We start from the raw sequence: 22,358 nt of genomic DNA on the forward strand, positions 1-22,358 counted from the left end.
GATGTAGTGCATGCAGGTGTGAGTGGAGACGAGACTGGGAGGGAGGAGGGAGACGAGGAGGAGGGGGACACTGTGGAGGCAGTGGATGTTGGTGTGTCTGCATGTGTGTGATGCTTGGGTGAGTGCCTGTGGGATGTGTGGTGCTTATGTTTGCCAGAGCTTCCCTTGTGTGTTGACGTGTGTGTATGCTGGTCTGAAGGTGTGCTTGGGATAGGCTGAGGTACAGGGGATTGGGTCTGGGTGGAGGAAGTTGGAGGGGGGGAGGCTAGAGACAGGGACAATAGGTGCCATCAGTGCTGAGGCCAGAGTCTGAAAAGCTCGCTGAAGGGCTGCCTGACCAGAATGAATGCCCTCCAGGAATGCATTTGTTTGTTGCAACTGCCTTTCTACACCCTGGATGGCATTCAAAATGGTAGACTGCCCAACAGTGAGGGACCTGAGGAGGTCAATGGCCTCCTCATTGAGGGCAGCAGGGGTGACTGGGGCAGGGCCTGAGGTGCCTGGGGCGAAGGTGATGCCAACCCTCCTGGGTGAGCAGACACAGGGCAAATGCTGAGGGGCTGCTGGGAGGGTGATGCTGGGAGGGGGGGTATCGGCTGTACCTGTAGATGCGGAGGGCACAGATGTTGCCGCCACCACAAGGGAGCTCCCATCAGAGGACAAGTCCGTATCACTGGTCTCAGCTCCTGTCCCCGCCGTGGGGCTCCCCTCGCCCTCCGTCCCACTGGTGAATTCCGAGTCCGTAGTCTCGACCTCCAGGGCCATGTGGGATGCAGCTCCCTTCTGCTCCGGTGCCACTGCTCCTCTGCCTGATGATGCCAATGCACACAAGAACAGGGAGACCACAAAAAGGGGGGGGACGACAGAAGAAAGACATGTTGAGTGCATGCATTACCGCTACCGTTGGTGGACACGACAGACTCAGAAGCCCCCTGCACTACGCCGCGCACTTGGGGTCCACTGTTCAATCCCTGGGACTTGGCCTACAAGGCTATGGGCGACATCTGCACACATGGATGTCACAGGAGCCTGACTAGGTGTACTTGGCACTGTACACAGGTGGGGTGGGGTGCCACAGGGTCTGCCAGAACAAGGGGACCTAACTAGCACACTCGCCCTGGCCTAGGGAAACCCACAGCCCACCTCCCCCACCCAGACACCTCCACTGCACGCAAAATCAGCAGATTGAGAGTGTACTCACCCCCTTGTGGCTGCTGTGATGCCCTCAAGCGCCCATCCAACTCCGGGTACGCACCCGCTAGGATCCTGAACATCAGGGGGGTCATGGTGCGACGGGCACCCCTCCCACGTTGGGAGGCCATCCCCAGCTGGGCCTCCGCCGTCTTCTTGCTCCAGTGGCAAATGTCCTCCCATCTCTTACGGCAGTGGGTGCTCCGTCTGTGATAGACCCCCAGGGTCCGGACTTCCTTGGCGATGGCACGCCAAATATCCTTCTTCTGGTGGGTGTGGTGGGTTAGCCTGGGTTCCCTGTAGTGGTGGACACACTGCTGCTTGACGTGTCCTGGGGACAGAGGAATGGGCCCGATGGGTGGGTGCTGTGCTGGTGTTTCCAGAGGGGGGAAGCTCTGCGGTGGCCTGTGACTGTGTCAGGGGAACCGACTGTCCAGAGGTCCCCGATGGGCCGGGCTGGTCATCTAGATCCAGTTGGACAGAGCTGCTGTCATCACTGTGGGCTTCTTCTGTTGGTGGTGTGGACATGTGTGGACCCTCCTGTCCGGTGACGTTGGGTAGGGGTCCTGCAGGGGTATAAAAGGATGCTTATTACATCTGTGTGTGCCATGGTGTGCAATGGGTCGGTGACCGTATACCCCAGTGCTTGCATTCCTGTGTGGGTCCTTGTGTGATGGTGGTTCAGGGGGGTGTATGGGTATGTGCAGTGGCCATGCTTTGGTGATGGGTGTCCATGCTTTGTTGTTGCATGCAGGGCTTGGTGTTAGGATGTGTGGTTTGTGATGTTGGGACATTTGTGAGGAGTTGGAGTGATGGGGGTGAGGGTGAGGGTGGGGGTATGTGATGGCATGCAAGTAGGGTGGGGGATGTAATAGTTAAGATTTGACTTACCAGAGTACATTCCTCTATCTACTCCTGCGAGGCTCTCAGGATGCAGAATCGCTCCTCCCATGTTGTTAGTTGTGGGGGAGGAGGTGGGGGTTCGCCGCCAGTCCGCTGTACCGCAAGGTGGTGTCTTGAGACCACGGAACGCACCTTCCCCCGTAGGTCGTTCCACCTCTTCCTGATGTCATCCCTCTTTCTTGGGTGCTGTCCCACTGCGTTAACCCTGTCCACTATTCTTCGCCATAGCTCCATCTTCCTAGCTATGGAGGTGTGCTGCACCTGTGATCCGAAAAGCTGTGGCTCTACCCGGACGATTTCCTCCACCATGACCCTGAGCTCCTCCTCAGAGAACCTGGGGTGTCTTTGCCGTGCCATGGGATGGTGTGGGTGATGAGTGGGGTGGTGTGTGTAGTGATCAGTGGGGTGATATTTAGTGGTGTGTTGTGTGAGGTGCGTGGAATTAATGTGGGTGATGGTATTGTGTGCCTGTGGATGCTTGGTAGTTGTTTGTAGTGTCTCTCTCTGGCCTTCTCTCAGTAATAATGTTGTAGGGGTTTATGGGTGTGTGTTTTATATTGCAATGGGTGTGTGGGAGTGGTGTGTGTATGTGTATCAGGTGTATTTTGAATTGTCCAATGTGGTTGTGTTTTGTAATTGTGTGTGTATTTTGAGCGCAGTGGTGTGTACCACCAATGGAATACTGCGGTTGAAATACCGCTGCGTGAATTCATGTGTCGTGATAGTGTGGGCGTATTTTTGTTGGCATGACGGTGGAGGTTTTGTTTTCGCCAGTTTATCACTGACCTTTGGTGTGGTGGACTTGTGTGGGTGTCTGAATTTTGGCGGATTCCGAGCTGTGGATCATAAAGACCGTGGCGGAATTCCGCTGCCACAGCGGTGTCTTGGCGGTCTTCTGCACGGCGGTAAGCGGCTTTTACCGCCAATGTTGTAATGAGGGCCTATGTCAGTATTGTGGCATAGGTACTGTGCAATGATGAAACACATCTGCAGCTATATACAGGTCAGAGAAAAAAGCTTGTTTAGCCAATGTGAAGGTAAAATGTCTTGGTCAAATGTTAGGACTACATATCTTATGACCACATGATGACACCAATGATGCATCAGGCCCGCCACAACAAACAACACAGGTCCAATATGCACTTCTGTACCTCCACCCAAACACTGTGCAAACCTTCTTGGTACAGGTCTCATACATCCAAACTGTGCAACCTATATTACCTGGAACAATCCATGTCCACTTCGAATGTCAGAACAGAATCAGATACCTACCAATGTCACAACTCTGAAATGCCCACATGAAGATGACATGGTGAAGGTACCGGTACAAAGAACAAAACAAGGAGTATAGGCTTGAAACCATACCTATGGCACAAGTCACATAGTAAGCAACTAGAAAACAAAGTACATTGCAAGGAAACTGTCACAAATAAAGCAACATCATTGGGGTGGGGATGTTTTAAAAGCTATCTTATCAATATTGCAGAGTATCAGCTTCCTAGCTGTTTTCAAAACACTCAACTCCCAGGAGGTACTATTTCTATATCTCCAAGCACCAGACCAGTGTTCTGTTTTCCAAATACTTCTGTTCGTTATCTCTCTACTGAAGTATAATCACCTGGGAGGATACCATGTATATAGTGTGTGTAGTACAGGGAATTAGTGACATGACTGCTAAGTCCAGGAGGCTCTGTTACTGTTACTCCACTCACTACCCCTGTGTTCTCTTTTCAAAATAAAAATAGCTGTTGATGAGATCTTCCTGGAAGTCAGCTTCTTCCTCTTCACCAGTTTCATCTTCATTCAGCATTTCAGGAGTCTCACTTGGTGGCACTACAGGCTCATCCTCCTCTGGGATGTACAGGATATTCCTCTGCAGGGCAATGTTGTGGAGCATGCAGCATGCCACAGTCATCTGACACACTTTTCCAGGTGAGTAGAGCAGGGCCCCACCAGTCCGGTCAAGACACCTAAATCTGGTATTGAGGAGCCCAAACTCTGCTCCACCTGCTGCCATTTTCTTCATTTGGCCTCATTAAAGCAGAGTTGAATTCCTTAGTGGCATCAACAAGCAAGGACAGTTTGGATATGCTGAGTCTCCTATCACGGAATGGGACAGAAGTGCAACAATGAGTCACTGACTTCATGATTGTAGTACCTGACATTGCACACACATAATCAGGACAGACGTGACTGACCAACCAGCCAGGCCCTCACTGATTGCAGTTGTGACATCAGCTGGGGTATGGTGCTGTTCCTCATTATGAAAGAATCATGGGCTAAACCCGGATTACGGGCACACACATGTGATATGTGGAGATCCACCACACAGACAACTTGCACGTTGAAGGAATGGAAGTTTTTCAGTTGCAATAGACTTGTTCATTGTTCATTGGCCTTCTTTGGTAAAAATCCAACATCTGTGCAATCAATGGCCCCCACCACATGTGGGATGCAGCCAAAACCATAGCAGTCAGCATTCACATTGGGCAAATCCTCACGTGGGGGAACATGACATAGCTGTCAATGTGTTTCACTATTGCTGAGAGGAATTCCTTCAATACCAGACTGAACATAGGTTGGTGCATACCACCAGATAGGGCCACTATATGTTGGAATGACCCCATGCCTACCAAGTTCAATATTGACATGACTCGTACAATGGGTGGTATGCTGTTTGAATAACTAATAAGTGGCATCAGATCTGTCTCAAACTGACGGCATAAGTACAATATTGTGTCCTTATTAGGACAGTAGTACATGATGAAATGGCATTCTTCCATGGTCTGAAGGTCTGGCAGTGGACAGTAAACAGGAGGTTGTCACATCCACCTTCTCCCAGTGTACCTATATGTGACAACACATGAGTTGTGACATTAACCAGTGTGTCCACAGCAACATACATGATGCATGCCAATAATATCACGTGACAAAGCATTTCTGACTGGACAGATACGACACTCAGTGCACATCACAGCTGCCAACTACACAAGGGTCACATGTGACCCCCATGGCTTTCAACAAATGTGCCTAAAACATTGATTTGGACAAAACTCATAGATGTGCAACATAATTGCCCATCAAAATGTGACTGCATATTCCGACCGCCAAAATGACCACTGGTGGGGATGGACTGCGCATGAATGTAAAAAGCCATCTGTGCCCTGAAACATACTACAGTGGTGGTTGAGTAGAAGGACATACATGATAAGGATGTTTGGGATGCAGCACAACGTGTATTGTAGGTGTGACAGTTTAAAAAGTACAATACAGCATTTCGTACTGCTAAAATAGGGGATGCCTGACCTACTCCACTGGACATTAGGAACCGCCCACGACTGCCGGCGGAAGTCGTCAGGCGGTAGGCGGTAGGCAGTTGCAACCGTGGCAGACATAGCCATAGACTAAAGTAGTTGCCAGTGGCGGTCGTGACCTAATGGCTGTGTCCACCAGAGGTGATGACCGAGTACATGGCGGACATGACCGCCATGTTGTGTAGATTCAGTCACTTGACTCCTGACATTGCTGCCAGCAACACCTCCGCGACCTGAGCTGCTGTGTGCTGCCTTTGGGAGCAATCATGCCACGTCCAACAGGTCATAAGGCCCCTGCCTTCTCTCCAGAGGAGTTGGAGAGGCATGTAAATGAGGTCCTACCCCTGTATGAACAGCTCTATGGTTCACCAGAGGAGTAGGCAATAATCTCATGTGCACAATTTTCTCTGTACTTCACCATCCTTTCCCTCCTCAAAGGCTACAGTGTGCCCCTGTATGTCAGTTGGACTTCTTGTTTGCCTGTTGTTGCAGTCTGTGTGGCATCAATGGGATGTATATGGTGCTGGTATTGGTGGTCAGTACCATATGTGAGGTTCAGTCCCATTGTGTTGTGTGAGTTTTTTGGGGTCCTAGATCCTCCTTGTGTTGGATGCACATAACTAGGTAAGGAGACTTTACTGCCATCCACTGATATTTATTTCTTCATGATTGTTGTAAATGTTGGACAACATTTATGTACTTGACAGCATGAACTGTGTAAGCATCTTGTCTTAGTCATTTGAGAATCTTAAAAGTAATGTCTATAGTACTACAGGTCTTTCAACCCACATCTGGCCTTGCAAAACTATAGTCTGGAAAGCATATCGTGACTCTCTCTGCCCTTCAAGTTGCCACACACACCACAAGCCTAATTTGTGAATGCCACACAATGTACTGTCATGCATGGAAGTAATGGAAACTGAGTTTCATGTAGATTCTGTATGCTCAGTCTGCAAAGACAAGGGCCTGTTAAATGTATGCCAGAGTATGGGACCTAGTCTAGGCTGTAGCAGAGTCACTGTAGCTATGCAACTGTGGCACTGTGTCCACTCCCTGTATACCAGCAGACCCTGGCATTTGGACAATATGAAACTCTAGTGGCAAAACTTGGCCAGATTGCCTCAGTCCATTGACTAGATTAGGAAGGGGTACTGAGGGAAATCATTAAACTAGTCCATATGTGTATTATGCATCATTGTCAATGTGTGTCTTTGTCTCATGACAGGTCCCTTTCTCCCACAGCTCTGTTGTCACTTTCACACCGGTCATTTGTGTCTTGTACTGGCTTACTGCATAAATGACTTTCCCACAGTGCACACAGTGTGTTGATTCCTGGGAGGCCATGATATGTGATTCAGTAGCCTGGTCACAAAGCAGGAATTGTACAATGTATGCCATTGTATGTTGGCTGCCATCTCTATAGGATGGACACATAAGTCCAAAGGTGTGTTTTTTGGTAAAGCTACATACCACAGAACCCACACCCTGAAGTGTGATGAGTCTGCATTTGTTAGGCCACATGTCCACACATGGACAAGGAAGGCACTAGCCCCTTGATTGTCACTCAAGTGTGATGGTGAAGTCTGTAGTATGTTAGTTGCCTGTGGGACTGTATGCAGTGAGTCAGTCTCACATAGTGTGAATTTGTTAGTCCATTCAAACCTAAGGAGTTTGCCCTTCAGAAGCCACATTGGTGTGTAGTGTTTCATTGTGGCTCACATTACAGTACATGTTGCTGGTGCATGGGCTATCTGATGTCATTAAGCCTGCTTAGTAATTGTAGGCCCTGAGAGAGGGTAGTGGGTTAGTCTGTAGATGGAATTATATATGTCTATAGTCATGTCCCTGTACATATTGGCTAGTGTGTTTCACACTTGTGGGATGTTAACAAGTTGAAAACTTCTAGCTTGGTGTTTCTGACATGTATGTGACTCAACCATTTGACTGAAAACTTGTGATTGTAATCTTTTGATTTGTCTTTTGCACCCATACAGGTTAACGCCCATCAGTAGCAGAAGCTATGGAGAGCAATTACCTGAAAGATGCAGACCTTGGAGGTACACAGCTGGCGGAGCGCCCACTTCCAGAAGAGGTGGGAGGACCTCAGACCCTGGGCACAGAAGATCGCAGAAGTCCAGCTGGGGCTGTCCTCCCAATGTGGATGAGATGCACGTCGGACCATGACCCCCCTAATGGCCTGCATTCTGGCCAAGACATACACAGACCTTGATGGGTGCTTTAGGACTGCACAGTAGCCACAAGGAGATTTTGTACAGGGCATATCCCTGCCTGTCACATTGCCAAGTGAATGTGTTGGGTTCTGACAGCGCTGCCTGATGATTAGGGATGAACCATGTGTGACACAGTAGATGAGTCACTGTTTGTGTAGATATGTCATGGTGCATGCTGATGTGCCTTGCCTATTTGCCCACAGACCTATGACACAGCTGTGTACAATAAACAGATAATTTGCTCTCCAGGGACAAAATATTCCTGTGCAGATTGATCAATCTAGTACTGTTTATTGTAGTGTGTGTCTATAGAGCAGACCAGTAAGCCTCAGTATTAGAGATCAAAAGAAAGAAAGTGATGTCTGTCACCCAGAGGCTACTTGTCTTCAGCGTGTGATGGGTTCTGGTGCCTCACTATTGTCTGAATTGTGAAGATGTTCATCAAACATGTGACAGAGCATACATTTGTTTGGGGTGCAGCTACAGATCAATTATTTCCCTTGGTAAGTGGGAAATGTCCATTGACATAAGTTATGTGCCATCACTGTTGCCAACATTCTTTGTGTCTACATGTCAGCATGTGTCCCTTTTCTTTTGACAAAATGTGTACACTGCTATTTCATGCATGGTCTATCTGTGTTGATGGGCCAATTTCTGTATTCCCTAACTTATATGTGCAAGCCAACCTGTGTGTGGAATAGGACATTTTCAATGGGGCAAGATTTTGTGTGGTGCCAAATACAGAAGTGTGTCACCATTGATTATTGGCTGACACATACCCTCACCCGTCATGGTGTGTCATTTGGCATGTACAACTGCAGTAGCAATGAGGGACAAGACATGTATGACTATATAATGTAGCATCATGTTGAACAGTGCACTGCACATGTGTAATGGGGAGGGTTTGTAACCTGACTGTTGGCATGCATCATGGAGTGACTTGCAGTTATGTTGGAATCACATGTGTATCTCTACAACCACTAATCTATTAACATCTGAGTTTGCATGACCAAAATGGAGATAGTGATGCATCCTCCCATTGGGCAACATACCTTCCACAGGGACTTGCAAATCTCTGGGCCCCTCCAATATCCAACAGACTGACGGTGTCTACTAATGCAATCAGGGTATGTCATTGAAAGGGTGCCAGACATTAGTGGTGATTTCCTTGGGCTTGCTGATTCACTGTGTTCTGAATTTTAGGGACATATCTCCCTGACAATATGCACATGATGTCTACAGTGTACATTACTATGCCAAATGTGTAGCATATCTGAGTACCATTTAGTACTACCCCATGACTCCTTTTGGATACATTACACATGCAAGTGTGCATTGTTGATATGTTTCAGCATGGCATGAGTATTTCCATGCCACCTTCACCAGGCTACTGTATTGTTGTCAGCAACATAGCATGTTCTGGGAGCGTCATTTCTTATTATTGGGTTACTGTGTATGTGACAAATAGATGTCTGCATTACCTTGTGTGGGATCTGTGGGAATGCAGTTGGCAATGGGATACTATTGTATGACAACAGGTAACTGAGGTATGCTCCATGTGGCAAGGCATTGAAGGTGAAGTGGTCACTTACTTGTTCAGTGGCTAATGTGATTGCACAACTTCAGACATGTAATTGTAGTTGTCTGAGAGCTTGATTTTCCCGTGGACAACTCTTGACAGTTCAGATGGCATGTATGCATATGGTATACTACATGTAGGGGCCACTTAGGTGTAGTTTGTTTCTGGAGCCTACTTGGTGTCATGGTAATGTTTGCTAATCACATCTGTTGTTCAAGTGTGATCATGGACTTATGATGACCCTATTTCATTTGTATTTGCAGCATCAGCCCAGGGAAGTGAAGGAGACAGAGCACAGCCGAGTGGGGAAGCATCTGGCCACGGCCCAGAGGGTGAGCTGTGTGTCACAGAGAAGACGAGATCTACATCCTCCTCATCAGATTCTTCCTCCAGTGGCCACTCCCTAGTGGTGGCAGACCCATTGGGACATACTCCTGTACCATCATTGTACACCACCCCACTTCTATCGCTGCCCTCCCTGTTGCTCCCCACCCAGTTGGCTGTGCTCGCTCACCCAAGAGGGTGGGCGTCTCCTTTGCCACAGGCACCTCCTCCCTAGCCCCTATTACCCTTGATGTCCTGATTGAGGAGGATATTGACCTCCTGAGGAGAATCTCTGTGGGTCGGACTGCCATTGTGAATGCCATCCAGGGATTGGCCTGCCAATTTCAGCAGACCAATGCTTTCCTGGAAGGCATTCATAGTGCCATGTCTAGCCTACCGAGATCTTTTCAGACTCTGTTCTCCTCACTGATGGCAGCCAGTCACCCCCCCCACCTTCCGTCTCCCCTCCACCTTCCTCTTCCCAATCTAAATCCCCCATTCTTCTTCCTATCCCAAGCACACAGACAGTTCCACACGCACCCACCTCAACACACAAAAGCAGAACATATAAACACAAATACCACAACACACACTGCCATGCAAGCACTCAACAGACACCCACGCACACAATATCAGCCACCACTTCCCCAGACACCCCCACAGTCCAACCCACCACATCAAACATACCCACAGACACCACAACAACAGTCAGTGACACACCCACCATACATGCAGGCACCACCCCAACAGACACACAGACACCCACCACATCCAGCATACCGGCAGACACCACCCCAACAGATACACAAACATCCACCACATCCACCTTACCTGAAGACACCACCCCAACAGACACACATACATCTACCACTACCAACATACCCACAGATAACACCCCAACACACACACATATTCACCACTCCCACATCCCCCAGCATCGCCACTTCCCAGCCCCAAGACAAACAACCACACTCACACACACAGCAGACACAACCCAAACATAAGCATACCACACCCTCCAATTCATCCACACCAACACACCAGACAACCACTCCCTCAACCTCCAAATCCTCACCCCTTCTGAAGACGTCCCTGTGTTCCTAGGGAAAGTTTTTTGTTTGACTTAGCTCTTTCCCCTATTCCCTCCACCCAGTCCCAAAACCAACAGGCCTGACCCATATCCCAACCCAACCCTTCCACCTCCAAGTCCTCTCCTGTCACACCTGCAAGCACCCCCTACCCCTCCCCCAGGAAGAAGCCCACCCCTTCTAAGAAACAATCCACCCCTACCAAACCTGCCCATCCCTAATCCCTCCTGCCAAGGATGATCCCTGAGGTGCCTGCCTGCCCACTTGATCCCCTTCACGTGGAGGTTCCCTGGCAGTAATAGGAGTCAAGTGTTGGCACAGTACTGTGCTATGAAAGAGTATAAAATGGACTAGCCAATGGCCTTTGACAATTTACATTTGGTTGTTAATAAACCAAACTTATTGTTGTTTTGGGTACACATTTGTCCTGCATTTCATTTTCTACTTTTATGTTGTTCCTGATTAATTGGTGTTGTCTGCCTGCAGTTATGTGTGCTTCAGTCTACTTGCTGATCCATTTCCTTTGGTTTGCAATATCTGACTTTGTGGGCAGTGCTGGTGGCACCCTAGACAAAAGTAGATGTTGACTGCATGGATATGTGTCTGTTGATGTAATTGTGGTGTCAATGTATTGAATTCTGTTTAGTATGGAAATATATTGTGATGTCCAATGTCAGCATTTATGGTGTTAAATTTGTCCTCCTGATATAGACTGTACATTTGTCTCATGTGTGGGAGCTCAAGTTTTGTTTGTGCAGACATGGAGGGTGTTCAGCTGTGCTAGCTTCCTTTACATTTGCCTATGCATGTGTCCATTTTACTGTGTGTACCTTTCAGCTACTTCATCTAGATGTTTGACCCATGCAGTTGCTGTTGTATGTGTTTACTTGATGTGCACTTTCAAATTGTGCAGATAGGCATGTCACTTGGCTCTGCTATTGTTTGTCCCTGCGATACTTCCAGGGCCAGTTCCTGTACGAATGTTGTTTTAGGGGTATGTACAAAGTGTAATGTGTCCCAGTGCAGCGTCCCAACCTGAGTGCTCATGTTGCCCCTATTCCTATTGTGCAGGCATTGTTTACATAGTGAGTTGGTATATTTGTCCCTCTGTCTATTGTGCATCCCATTAGCCTTCCATTATGTTGCAATGTGGGTGATGTGTGTGTCCATTGCAGGGCTATTTAATGGGAGTGGTGTTTGTGTTCCATGATACATCCATACATATGTGTGTTGAATGTGAAAGCAGTCCATGGCATTTGTGCAATGTGAGTGTGTCAGTTGTATTGTTAGATGTGATGTTGCTGTATTGTTGGTGTTGTGTGACACAGTGTTGTGTACACTTCCCTGTGCCTGAGATAGTCAGACGTGTGTTTTTGTGTAGTGTTGCAGTGCAGTGTGAGTGACCTGCCCAAAGGGTGAGTTTGGTGGCTGTAAATGTGTCCTTCTATGTGAATGACTCGGGCTGTGTACACAATGACACATGTACTTGGTGCCCATAGCATGAACCCATATCATGTGGATGACGGCACGAAAATATGTTGCTCAGCTTAATGACATAGGTAGGCGTGTGTACTTATGGTTGGTTGCGTCTACGGCAGTGTGGATTTTGGGCTTCTTCTATGGTCAGTGGCAGGACATGTGTGATGGATTCAATGGCAGCCTGTGGGTGAGTTGTGCCCTTTATACTCTCCGTTTCTGACCTGCTGAGACATGGTGGTTGACCGCCATGGTCACATTGGTGGAATGCAACCACATAATGTGTCCGGCAGCAACACAGGCGTCGCCGGCCTGTTTGTGCTGCCTCGTGACCATGGTGGTCTGTGCTGCCAGATGATGCCAGCTGGACCACAGCTGTCATTTCTCCACAGGTCTGCCTGACTCGTAATAGAGTGATCGTACCGCCAAGCTGATGGCGGTCGTACCGCCGCCACTTCCATGGTGGTGCACGGACCCCCAGACTTGTAATGAGGCCCTCAGTCTCACTTGGTCTCAGTAATTCATGCAGTCTCACTCATTCTACTCTGGCCCACTCTTTCTCACTCAGTCTGACTCCTTATCACTCATTCTGAACTACTCAGTCCTACTGTGACTGAGTCTCACACACAGTAACATTCAGTTACACTCACTGCCTTTCTCCCTCACTCACTCATATTCATTCTCACATATACTGGTCCTTACTGTCACTCATTCTCACTCACTCTGACTCATTCCTTCACTGACTCTCTATTGCTTTAACTCACACACAGTCACACAGACATGCTTACAGTGCTGGGATTTCACCAGCTCTGAACAGTATCTCTGATGGCTGGCGCAGGCACCTTCATGCATCAGTGTCAGCAATCAAACAATGTCACTAGCTTCTTCTGTTTGCTGCTGGACCTGAAGATGGTCTGCATTTTATTTTGATTACATCAAGAGCAAATAATTATTCACTCTTTATACAATAAAAAAGAACCACAAAGAAAGGAGGGTGTAGTGTAGATGTGGAGCCCATAAAGGACAGCCGCCACTGGTACAGGGACACCCTTACATCAAACCAGTCCATCCACTCAATCAACCATCCTTTCACTTATCCATCTTCCTTTCATCCATCCATCCATTCAATCATTCATCCATCATTTCGCTCATCCATCCACCCTTTCTATCCATCATCCCCCCTTTGGCTCATCAGTCTATCCATCCTTTCACTCAGCCATCCATTCTTACACCCATCCATCCACCATTTGTCCCATTCACCCATCTATTCATACGTCCCCCAATTTACCCTTTCACTAAGCCATCCATCATTTCACTCAGTCATCCATCTATTCATCCATCCATCAATTCACCCTTTCACTCATCCATCCATCCTTTCATCCAGACACCCATCTACCCTGCCTTTCACTTACTCATCCATCTTCACATACACCCTTTCTCTCATCTATCCTTTTACTCATCCATCCATACTTTCACTCCATCTATCCACTCATTCATCCATTTACCCTTCCATCCATCCATCTTTTCACTCATTCTACCATCCATCCATCCTATCTCATCATCTATCAACCCATCCTTTCACCCCATCCATTCATCCATCCACCCTCCCTTTCACTCACACACCATCCCTGCCTTTCACTCTTCCATTCTGACGTCCATCCTTTCACTCGTTCATTCATCTATTCATCCATCATTTTATCCATCCATCCTTCTTTTTACTCACACACTGTCCAAAGTTAATTATGAGCCTTTGTCTACCAAGCCGCAGACAGAAGAAGGCCATCAAGAACCCCATCCCACTGTAGCTGCTAAGAGGGGGTGACAATGCCCCTGATGCACGCAGAAGCTTAACTGCACACTTCTCTGAGTCAACTAGTGTAATTGTTATCCCAGCTGGTTACTTCTCTCTCTTGAGCCACTATGGTCCAGATAAGGAGCGCTCTGTCGTGCTAAACTCTATCACGTTTATTTTCAAAGTGAAACCAAATGCAGTACTAAACATGTCTTACTGATGGAGAGCAGCCCCACACATCCCTCCTACAGCCTGCCCCTCTGTGATGACCAACAAATTGTTGCCTTCCACTCCCTCCTTGTCCTCTTTGGCTGACCCCACCCCCAGCCATTCAGGTGAATGGAGCTTTGCTAACTCCTCCTAAGGCCACTGTTTATGCGCCCCAAAAGCAACCAGATCATTTGCTTTCTAATTCAGCACTCCCTTTCTGATGATGTCACTGCTGTAGCTTGTGCCTGCAGGTCAAAGAAAATCTTGCCAGCTGGCACTCGCACTTGGACAGTAGGACATCTGCAAAGTTCAGTAGAGCTCGTCCAAGAGATTCAGCACACTGTCTGAGCAGTGATTTATTTCCTGCTGCTCTGTGTTTATTTCCCTGTTTTTACTTCTCCCCAGAGGGTGGCAGGGCAAGGGCCCTTTTGCCCTTAAACATCAGTCGCCCCGGAACCTGTTACCTTCCACCCCTACATTCTTCAACTTTAAACCCTTCTCCCCTAAACCTCCCCTCAATCTTTTTCCCTAAATCCTTCACTCTTAATCTTCTCTCACCCCTAAACCCTTCGCCCTTAAACCCTGAAGCCTTCTCCTTTAATCCCTTCCCCTTCACCATTGAACCAATCAACTGTCATCACGAAACCACTGACTCTTCACTATTAACCACTAAATGCTTCAGCCTTTTTCATTAACTCCTAAACCCCTCACCTTTAAATCCCTCACCTTTAAATCCTTCACCGCTAAACTTCTGATGTGGTAGTCAGAGGGTAGGGCTGATAAGAAGCTCAAACGTAAGCATCTCTTTATGCTGAAACTTTAAAGGGGGTCAAGAAGGATGAAACAGAGGAAAATAACAACATTATGGGAAGAGGGAGGATGTGCACAAACTTGATCAGCATGGAAATTCAAGAAAGCCAGAGACAACCAAGACACATTACAAGGCGCCATGTTTTTGTCATGAGGTGTTCTTATACTTTTAGTCTTGCCACAGAATCTACTCCTTCATCCTTGGGTGGCCATCTTTGCAGTTCTAATCCTTGAAATGCAGTTTCTATCTCCACATTCTCCAGACTGGCAAGTCCCACCTGTAGAGAGAAAAGACATGCGATTAACCTGTTGCATATGGGCCCTGATGTGAGCAAAGGTGATAAAGTGGAGCTATGCAAACACCAAAATAAATAAACAGTCTGGTTTACCTATTAGGTTTTGCTTTCTTTCTGTTACTATAGAGTATATGGATCTCCCGCTCTCCTCTCAGAGCTATTGGGGATGGGGCATGGGGTAAGTGGGTTATTGTCTCGGGTCCCCACCATTCGAAGGGCCCTGTGGTAAAGTTAGTAGAACATTCTCTCTACCACTCTCTATGCCTGCCTTTTCCTCACAACTCCCTCTCCACCACTATATTCCACCATTGTCTCTCTTTCACCCTTTTCCTTGCATCTCTTTGCTCTTTTTCCATCTTTTCTCTCTGTATTGCTCCTTCATCTACTTCACCTCTCTAACAACCGCATTTTTTTTTACCTCACCTCTTTTCTTTTGGATCTCTCTTTACCACACCTCTTTATATCTCACTCACCTTTTCTCTCGTCCACCACTCTCTAACTTCTTTCAATTCCCTCTCTACTTTCCATCTCTCACAACCTCATCTCTACGGTCTTCATTCTCTCTCTTGCTACCAAACCTATGAAACTACTTCTCCATTCACTTGCTTCCTCATCTCTCCACCTCTACTGTCTTTACACCACCTATGCCTCTCACTTACCTGTCTTATTACCCCTCTCCTTTCACATTGGTTCTCAAGCTCTACCGCCACCTCATTTTCTCTATCCTTACATCTCTCTATATCTGTTTTTCTCCCTCACCACTCTGTACCTCTTTCTCTATTTCAACGCACCCTCTTTAACTCTCTTACGTCTATATCCCTCTCCCTTTATCTTACTCTACCTCACCTCTCTATCTCGTTCTCTGTCTCTCCATTCTCACTTTACTTCTCCCTCTCTACCTCTTTATCAATGTAACCTCGTTCTACCACAGTTCCGTTTCTCTTCTTCTGCTTTACATTTGTTCTCTCCCCAGCTCACCTGTCCTTATACTTTTTGCTTCACATTTCTGCCTTGCATCTCTCTATGTTTCATTCCTGTTTTCCTATGTCTCTCTCTTGCCGTACCTCTTTTTAACTTACCTCACTTTTAATCCTATCTTTCTGTACCTCACATGTAGTGTATCTCACCCATCTCCCTCTATATTTCCGTCTTCCCATCTCGAACACTCTCCCTTTAACTAACTCACTGTAAACGCCTTACTTATCTCTCTAGCTTTCTTTCTCTACGTGCATGTTTCACACTCTTCCTCTTTGTTCCTTTCTTTCTAGCTACTGAACTATGCAGGCAATTCAACAATCAAGTTACATTTTCTAATCTTATGACAATAATTCATATGCTGCAGTGGCCATCTCCAGTAATTTTGCGTGTATGCATACATACAAAGTCCATTTTATGCTTTGTGCCTGTGAAAAGTTTATTTTTGTGTTTGTTCTTTGTTTGAATTACAAATATGCAAGCATATTGAATAGTTAATCATCCCTCAAGAAGGGCTGACAAGCCTGACATGCATTGGGGACGGGTAAGCTAAAAATGGAAATAGAGTATATCATGAAAATGTATGAATAAACGTATAGTAGGGTTAGGCCTTCATTTATAGTTTGGCGGATGCATTAATATGTCAAAAAATGTCAGATACCCTATCTGCCAGAGTCACAGTTCTCCCTCCTTTTTAGAGTCGGGCGAGTTGCATTGTTTCCAACAGCAGAGCTTCCAGCTGAAACTTTTCCCTGATAGCCCGTCGAATATCAAACCATCGATTAAAGTGCCTCCTGCCACCTGTCACCTGCACTATTTAGGGCAGACATTGCAGAAGGACTAGAGTGGTATGTATAGCAGTGTAGTGGTTATACGTGATATTAGAGTTTTAGTTGTTAGCTTGTTCACCAAGGAGTAGAGTTAGGACACCTCAGGGAGGAAGAGGAGGTTGTTGCAGTCCTCCCTATGCTATTTGTTCCGTGAGCCCCGCTTGGATGTGCAGCTACAGCAGTTTGGAAGGACAGTAGGAGACTGTGGTAACAGTCAGAAGTAAGTTAGGAAGAGCGTGCGAGCTAAAGTAATAACCACTATGCTACTAGGTCTGTGAGCTCTAATCAGAAACTGAGTTACAGTTACTCAGGAGGGGAGTAGGAGACTATACCAATAGTCTCTATGATAGAATGTCTCTGAGGCTTACCCAGAAGCGCAGTCAGGGCAACTTGATATGAAGTCGGAGGTTGTAGCGGAAGTCTCTTAGGAAGTCTTTTAGGAAGTCTCTTAGGTGTCAGATGTACGAGGGCTATCCACAAGTGGTGTTCGGGCAACTCAGTAGGGCCGTAAAACGCTATAATAATAGTCTTTGCACTAGTAGTTCTGAGGGAATCCCCAGAAAATTAGTTAGGGCAACGGTGGAGCAGGATAGAAGACCATAGTAGTAGTCTCTATCTTTTAGGTCTGTGAGGCCTAATCAGAATTGAAATTAGGGTTAGCGTAGGTGGATGGTAAGAAACTATATTAGAAGCCTATGTGTGTGTGTATGTGTGTGTGTGGGTGTGTGAGACATTTGGGCAACTCAGGACGAGATTAGGAATCTATAAAAATAATCTCTATGCTAATAGGTATTGATGATCTACCCAGAAGCAGAGTTAGAGCAATTTAGGAGCAGAGCAGGAGCCTATACTGTGCTAGTGGTTCAATGAAACTACCCAGAAGAGGAGTTAGAGCAGCTTATTGTGGGGACCGGAGTGTACAGTGGTAGTCCATTTTAGCTGGTCTGCAGAGTCAACTCAGAAGTTGGACTTAACTAGTATTCACTATAGTATTAAGACTGAGATGCCTATCCAGGGTAAGTGCAGTAGATGATGGATACTCTATAGAGTTCCCAAACAAAAAAAGGAGTGGTGGGACCCCTGGTCATGGCAGTTTATACTATTTGGCAGGCAAAGTTAAAATAAAATGTTCAAATAAGATTTTAATAATTAGTTGTTTGGTGGGTCATCCTCTGCTTAAACTGTGGGAATGCTGACTGGTAGGAATGCTTGGGACACCGCACATTCTGGAAGTTTCCCTCAGAGAAATGTGAGGAAAATGCATGATTTTATGCAAAGTTTGGGGTTTGCAGGATATCATCAAAATCTCAGGGGATGCACCCAAGGCACATTACCCTTAACTCCCATTGGTGTCTAGTTTGCATAAAGGTCTAAGGGGCATACTTATAAGAAAGTGGTGCATCAGCTTTGATGCACCACTTTTCATGCATCACCCTGCACCCCCTAATGTCACCATGGTAGCACTGTATTTACTATACAGTGCACCATGGCGCACTTTAGGACAATAGCATCAACATTTTTTACCCTATTGTGGCGCTTTGTTGGACTAGCATCAAAAATGTTGATGCTAGTCCAGCAAAGGTCAGGGAGGCCCAAAAGGTATAATGGCAGCGTCACTTTAGCACCTGCCATAAGCAGGCGTTAAAATGGCAGAAAAAATGGGGCAGTAAAATCTTGTAAATTTCACTGCAACATTTTTTGGGCCTCCTTGCATGCATTATACCTGATTTAGATATAATGTGGCACAAGGGGTTACAAAGTGGCACAATACAAGCACTGCCCGCTTTGTAAATTAGGTGCACAGTGGGGGCCTCCTTAACGCTGCCTTAGTCTAAAAGAAGAATGATACTAGGGCAGTGCCGGGAGGCCCAAGGGGCTTGTAAATATGCCTCTAGGTTTGGAGCGTTTCCCTGGGTGGCAGACAACCCTGGGCCCAAATCCCACAGCTACTGCCTTTGCTAAGACAGGAAATGCTGATATCTCCACGTTGCATTTTGGAGCCTTCCGTGGCATGGCGCTGGACCCAGCCTATCAAGTGGGGTAGCGTTTTTCAGTGTGATTTTGCAAATTGTCCTCAAATCACATGAAAGTATGGGTACCCCAAATTCATAGATGTACAAATACCCACTGTTTATAAACTCAGTATCTTGTGCACATTTAAAAGAATCATGTGTTTAATTATACCCAGTTGCTTCATGGTTGATGCACAATGAAAAATTGTTACAAGCTACATTTCTGTAGGCTCTGGGCATCACATGTTTTCGGACACCTAATAAACTGCATACATACCTGCAACCAGACGGGTTAGACGGACATAACGTAATGTTACATTTGTGAATTGACAATTGGGGTAAAAATTACAGATGAAAACGTCACCAATTGCTGTGTTTTCCTACCTAATTTCAATGTTTCTTTTATTTCAATGACTAGTTTATTTTGTAAAACCATCAGCAATCAGCACAAATGAATCTTTGCTGAATTCTGAATGTTGTCTAGTTTTCGTAAATGTTTAGCTTTCTGGGGTCATTCATGGGTTTCACATCTTTTCCACCACAAACTGCAAGTAGGTTGAAAATGAATAAAATAGGAAAACTGGTCTGCCAGTTAGAAACATGCAAAACCTATGGTAAAAAGTGGTTTCATTTTACAACTCTGCTTGATCCTGAAAGATGGGTAAATAGTGATCTTCGCATAGCAAAGCTTTTGTTGATACACCCAAGATGTGTGGGGGGGGGGGGGGGGGAGGACACACATTTGTCCTGGATACGTTTTGTCGAAAAATGTTCTGAAGGCCTAAGCACAAAGTGCCCTGGACATCAATAAAATGTGCTCAGCACTGGAGGTGGAAAAGGCTCAGCCAGGCTCGAGTTAATGAATACTATCCAAGATTATGTTGCTAGCTGTTGCTCCTGGACAACTCCCAACTTGGTAATTACCCAGACTCTACCGGCATTACACCACTACCTACTAAATAGAGAAAAGCCCTAGAAAAAAACATAAAGGTAGTGTAAATCAAAGAGCCAATCATGTGAGAAGTAGGATATAAAATTCTAGGAGGTGACGGCTTGCTAGTACAATTTGATGACACATTTGTCAACTGTTTGCCAAATAATTATACTTATACAACGACTGGAGGACTGATGGGTCATTGCCAAACACAACTAAATAAACAATGATAGTAGTACAGTTCCAACAGAACAAAGGCTTATTGAAAAACAAATACTTCATACAAGCCCCTGTCTTTGCTAAAGTGGGATTATAAAATAAATATCATGCAAAACACTGCTGAATAGATTGCTTCCAATGCTTTGATTCATTCAGGCTAACTAGCCAATGTCATCAGCGGCTGCACGTGGCATAGTAAAGCCCTTTGACTCCCTGTGCTGGCCTTACCCTTATCCATCTTCAGAAAATGGCATTTGGACCTGTAATGTTTAGCTGGGTCAAGCTACTGCATGCCGAACCTGTGGCCAGGTTGTGAATGCGACATGTACACTCAGAGGAATGGGAGGTGCGGCAGGGCACAGGACAGGAGTGCCTGCTGTTGCCTGATCTGTTCACCCTGATTGGACAAATACAGGAGCACCACTTCAGGCAAAATAGAGAAGTTGGTGGTATTGAAATAGCAGGCATCCGACACAATATTTTCCTTAATGCAGATGATGTTCTCCTGTACATTAAGCCACCAGGCACAACTGCAGTAGTCAGTGCAGCTATTGCACTCTTTCACCATGCTGTGAGGCCTACAAATGAAGTGAGAGAATAGATGCTTGTTTCCACTCCACAAGGCGGGCCCTAGCAACAGTTAGACCCTTCATCACTACTCTTAAAGCCCCCATTAGTTTTAGATATCTGTAGTCTAGAGCTGTCCTTAGCTGGAATTACTTAACAGGAAAATATACTAGTTATTGCATGCTCTTGGGAACTTAGTGCCGTTTTTATGACATCCCCGTTATTGCTAATGGGCAGGATAGCATTATCCAAGATATTGCCCAGGTTTTATCCTCTTTTCATCACCTTACCTTTGGATTTGCCTCCATGATTAGTCAAGGAATTAGATTCACTATTGTTGAGGCAGATTTGGAAAGGTGGAAGATAGAAGGCAACTGTGAAGTGCGACATCTAAGTAATAAAGAGAACACTCCAAAGTCCAGTAGGTTAGCGTTGTGATGAAAGAAGTATTTATTCTTTAAGTAAGATCATGTAAAAGCCCTATGCCAGCCTCCAACTCCGTTCCTCCCTTCAACCGTCCTTGTCTCCCTGTACATTCAACTCCCAGTGTTCTGAATCACATCACCTGAAGCGCACCTAGAACATTCACAACATTGTTTAGATACCACAGCAGCATTGGATAAACTGAGACTTCTACTGTCAAAAGGGTGGCTGGGGGCCCCAAACTATGAGTACCATTATCTAGCAGCAGAATTACACAGTATAGCTAAATGGACCCCTTAGGTTCACAAGAAGACAAATAATTGTCTGCTATGGCAACCACAAACACACACTGTTTGGTAATAGATCCCGGAGTTGGAATACTTCTAAATTGGTAGCCATAGCTGGACTTTCCCGGAATAAATATTTAAGGTTTAAGAGATTCTAAACAGTTTAGGCATAGAACTTCCCTTGCGGTCTTGCTGTGCCTGAAATATTAGTCCGAGCCGCTACTGACATTTACCGTATAACTATGAGAAAACCTGTGCTTTGAACACATAGGAGACATACTTTGGGTGTTTAAATGCTGAGTCACAAATTTTGGGTGGACAGAATATCGTGCCAAGAATATCGAAGATAAAGATATTGTGAAGGTAAGTTTCTATGAGTAACCAAAGTTTTACTATACTTAACTCCACATATATGTACCTTGAAGATATATAAATTTTCAAGGTACCTCGACGCGGAGTTAAAAATAGTAAAGCTATACTTTCCTATGTGCACTTACCTTCTCAAAAGTTTGGTCCTTGATATTTGTGACACGGTATTCTGTCCACACAATATTTTTGTCATTAATACTATCAGACAACCATATGTGGAAGGTACAAATTGCAGTTTTATAGCAGGTACAGGAAGGACGTAGGATACCATTGTGGCAGTTTTTGATATTCAGAGCCCTACTTCATGCAGATTTACATGGGAAAAAGGTGACCTTGAACCTATGGTGCCAAAATCATGCAAGTAATTCTGACGTAGGGGGACAGGACGCAGATTAGTGTTGCATTTCTACAGTAACATTTTGGAGATTTTCAGTAAACCACTCATGGGACTTAGAACATGCTGGGAATAGTCTTTGGGCAAAGAACTTGGAGAAGATGGCTGGGACAAAATAATGGCCTATGTAGCTT

The sequence above is a fragment of the Pleurodeles waltl genome, chromosome 1_2, assembly GCF_031143425.1.
Source record: "Pleurodeles waltl isolate 20211129_DDA chromosome 1_2, aPleWal1.hap1.20221129, whole genome shotgun sequence".
Classification (NCBI taxonomy): Eukaryota; Metazoa; Chordata; class Amphibia; order Caudata; family Salamandridae; genus Pleurodeles; species Pleurodeles waltl.